This window comes from Teleopsis dalmanni, chromosome X (genome assembly GCF_002237135.1).
Source record: "Teleopsis dalmanni isolate 2A chromosome X, ASM223713v2, whole genome shotgun sequence".
Taxonomy (NCBI): domain Eukaryota; kingdom Metazoa; phylum Arthropoda; class Insecta; order Diptera; family Diopsidae; genus Teleopsis; species Teleopsis dalmanni.
In genome coordinates this window covers 77,799,113-77,804,000 of record NC_051848.1, presented here as the reverse complement: position 1 = coordinate 77,804,000, position 4,888 = coordinate 77,799,113, and positions in this window count along the sequence as shown.

The following is a 4,888-nucleotide window of genomic DNA, read 5'->3' as shown; positions in this document are numbered from 1 at the left end:
CTATAGCCTCAGCATCACACAACAACAACAATATGAAGAACAACATTAAAAGCAAGTTAAACTTCATCACACCGTTTCTTCCGTATTGAACCGTATGCCAAATAAAATAATAATAATGCCCGTTTAAATAGAACATCTGTTCGTCCACACCCGAATAAATGGAGCATGACAATAGAGAAATACACAAACACACACACACACACACACACACTAATATAAACGCATACTTATACAAATCGAACAAAGCATAGCAAATAATAGTAGTAATAATGATTGTATATAACAAAGTTAGTCAAGGCGAGAGTACCGCAATAACAAAGCAATAGCAAATCATAGCGAAAAAGGGGTACAAAAACCCTGATTGATACTCCTCACAACTCTGTTAAATTTTTATGCGTGCGGGAAAAGCGAATCGAATGAATGAATACGGCAAAAAAAAAAATAACAAATTTCACAAATATTCACTAATTCGTAACGCACATAAACTAACAACAAAGAAAGAAAGAAAATGTGAAATGTAAAAATAAAGAAATAAAGAGGACCAAGAACATCTATTATCTATTCCAGTATTGCTTTGATGAGTTTGAATAATGAACGCTACCCGATATCAACAAATGAAGTTCGCTAAATTAATTTATAACCTTCACATGAAAATCTTAAATCTATTCTTTGTATAAATTATGTTAAATATACATTCTTTTCAAAACACAATTAATTGTATGTAAGTACATGCAGGGATATGTATTTATTGCTAAAAAGTTTAATTTCGGTAAAAAAATTGATCGTTCAATATCATTCGAGACACAAAATTAACAGAATTTACTATCATAAATAAGCCAATAAACTAATCAAAATTTCATTAGAAAAGAAACAAGTATACATAATAGCCTTTTCAGCGATTGATTGGGTTATTACGATGATCCTGGCCATAAGCTTGATTTACTTCGTGGTCATATAAAACTCACACGACTCAAAACCATTTTCAACCATAGTTTTATTAAGCCACAACATGATGTTTATAGGCAGATTTTCAAATAGTTAAGATACTTTAGCACAAAAGTTCCAAACATGTAGAATCTCATAATAATATAATTAATCGATAAAAAATGCTGATTAACTAATTTACCAATGTTATTAGGTTTAAAAACAACAATAGTTCTAAAATAATTTTATTGGAAACTACCAGTACTGAGTCCTAACTGCGATCTAAAACTGCAAAATGAGCAAGCTAGATTTGGAGCCTTTACTATGGAACCTCTCATTTCAATCCTTGTCAGTCACATTAGCAAATAGGTTGATTAAAACCATTTATTGCGACAATCAGCCAGGCTGAGAGCTATATGGTTTATATACACCAAATGTAGAATTTCGGGCTTGATACATAGAAGCAAGTATTTAGATTAAAAGCTGTTCTAATAGAGCACTGGACTATGGAGTCAGGATCAATACGCTCAGTTGAATATCGTGTACTACATGTCTAACGCCGCAAACACCGGAGCACCTATTATGCCTATGTCCAGACTTCTCTAGAACCAGGCTTATGCTGTTAGGTGCTCCATTCTTTAAAACATGACAATGTTTTCAAAATCAGTACTGGCTAGATACTTGCATTTATCAATGTGTCCGGCTGTTTGTAATACCATATGTCCATCCTTCTGCCTACAATTACGAGAAATGTTCTCGAGAAAATCAAAATGGCTTTCTTAGCTAACCTTTCCGTCTGACTTGGCTATGATTGCTACTTTAACTGAATATATGATATAATAATGGATGTGTTAGTAGTGATGCCCATTTATTTGCTATATCAAGCAACATAATATATTTGTATGAATTATGTTAATCAATGAAGTTTGAAAAGGTAACTGTGTGATTTCACAATGCTAGAAGATCTAAAAGAAAGTCTATAACAAAAATCTGTACTGTCAAAATCACTAAATACACAATTAAAATTCGGTTTAGCAGACACTCATTGTCAGCCAAATTTTGCGCGTACAGAAAAGAGTTTTAATTACACTAAGTAATAATAAAAAATTTTTATTCTTAAAGGTGTTATCCATGCAAAAGAGACTAAGTAATCCGAGACCTTTTACTGTGTGTGATATGTTATTTAGTGATTATTTGAATTTCTAATACGAATATGATCAGAGCGAATTCTTTAAAAATACATAAAATTTAAATTTTTCGCGGAAATATTTTGGTGATGCAATACATCATAATTTTAAGAATACCCTAAATAGTTTGCAGAACTATTATTCTTACAATCAAGTTTAAATGGAGTGAGGAAGTGTTTATTACAATTTTATAAAAAAAAATAAAAAGAAAGAACTTTTTCTCTATATGTGTACCCGTAACATATCTTGTACCTTATCCACACAATGCGAAATCTGCACATATCATATTGCATATATATAATTATTAGTTCTTGTATGCTAAAATTAATACTTAACTCATTGACGGCACGATAATACTAGCAAGTGTCCCTGCAACCGTACACACGCCCACCTATATTGTGAATTTTCATAATCGTGCAGCACAAAGTTATCCATACACACAACATGGAAGACACAGAATTAAGGAGCAAAAAAAAAATTTATGATTTATTTGGTGTAAATTACACGCGAAAGTTTTCGAAAAGGGAAATTTAGTAGAGTTTTAAAATTTTTCAGAGACAACAACAACACTGGAACTGCAACGAGAGAACACAAGTACTAGACAATAATGTGATGGCGTTAGAGTGTTACTCTGTATGCCAACATCAATCCGTAATCCGTAATGCTAAATACTTAATGCTTATTCAAACGCCTCTTCTTCAACGCCCCGGTAATTATACGGCACTGTTATTTGGAAAATTGTGAAATTGCTCGCGCATGTCAGTGGCAAATTTACGCATCCATAATTTGACAATCTGTTCTTTCGCAGGGTTTTGCATAATTTTTTTCCATTTTTAATTTTTTTATTAACGTGCAGTTCTGATGCTGATGCTGATGTGATGTGTAAATTAAATATAAACTATTATTTTTTGTGTAGCTTCTGCTACTACTTTATTTGAAATGTTTCTTAAGACTAACTACTTCCATAATTTTTACTCGTATTTATACCAAGAATTCGAAGTATCGAATCCCGATAATATATTTCGTTGTTTGCTTAGGACAGGCAACGATAATAAAAAATATTTGGTTTTTCCAATTTCCTGTTTAATACAATAGATAATATTTTAGGACAGACAACGATCATTAAGAAATGTTTAGTTAATACAATAGATAATATTTCGTTGTTTATTTAGGACAGACAACGATCATTAAGAAATGTTTAGTTACAATGTTTGGTTATTTCCAATTTCCTGTTTAATACAATAGATAATATTTTAGGACAGACAACGATCATTAAGAAATGTTTAGTTAATACAATAGATAATATTTCTTTGTTCCTTTAGGACAGACTACGATCGTTAAGAAATGTTTAGTTAATACAATAGATAATATTTCGTTGTTCCTTTAGGACAGACAACGATAAACACAATAATTAGTGTAGGAGACGAGACTTGATAACTCCCCCCTTCCTAAGTTGAATCGTCCCGATTCTTCAATAAGCTTTTGTTAGTAATTGTATTTGATTATTCATTTTATTAAATAATTCTTCTTCATGTCTTGCGTTCGACTTTTGTTTTCGCTTACAAATACTTATTACAATTTTATACAAGAGATATGAGAAGATTAATATAACTAATATAATAAGTATAATATTTTTGATCTGGGAATTTCCCGAGACATTATTATATAAACGATTAAGTATATTTACGTTTTCGAATTTCAAATTTTCATCTTCTGAGTTTACATACTCTATTATTCTATAATTATTAACATGATTTTGTTTAAGATATTCAGATATTTTCCCTTCGATGTTTTCAAATTTATTATTGTCAATTATAATACTATTATTAAATGTAACTAAATAAGTTCCTTCTAGGGATAAATCATTAACGGTATGAGTACCGGATATTAATATAGCTCCCTCTTTGATAATATCTATCTCTTTATTTCTTTCCTTAATTTTAGTACAATTACTTTGTCTTTTATTTAACAAATTTACAAAACAAGTTTCAGTTAAATTTACGTTACAATAGGTATTACTTAGTTCTATTTTGCATTTTTTTACATTGTGAAAACTTTGGTTACATTTTAATATTTGTTCATCTATTAAGAGTTTTCCATCTTTGTGTGAAACTGCCCTTGCCATATAAAGTTTACATTTATTGCTTACTTTTGGGTATTTAATGTAAATAATGATTATATCTGTTCTTTGAATAATGCTAAAATTGCCCATATATATATAAACAACATGGTGCTGGAAAAAAAAATATTAGAACTTTATGTTATCTTTGTGAATAATTCTATCCTTTTTTTTAATTATGACTTTATTTCCTAAATCTTCTTTGACAGTTTGTCTCCTGTATCTAGGCTTTAATTTATTTCTTTCCCCAATTATTTTTTCATAAATCGTGTCTCCTACTTCAAATTGTTTCTCTACTCTGTCCTTGTTATGGGTTTTGAGCATTTTTTCTTGTGCTACCCTTAATTTTTGTGGGATATCAGTATGTTCTTTCTTATTGTAAAGAATCTCATATGGTTTTTCATTCGTAATGGAATGTATAGTTTGGTTATATTGTTGTATGGCTTTGAAAATTATTTCTGTATCATTGAGTAGATTAAATTCGTCTTTTATACATCGAGCTATTTCAACAATTGTTGAATGTAGTCGTTCTATTTGACCGTTAGTAGAGCTATGTCTGGGATTGCAAAAATTTAATTCTATATTTTGTCTTTTCATTAGGGATTTAAATTGAATTGAGGTAAAACCAGGTTCGTTATCTATCATAAGCACTTTTGCT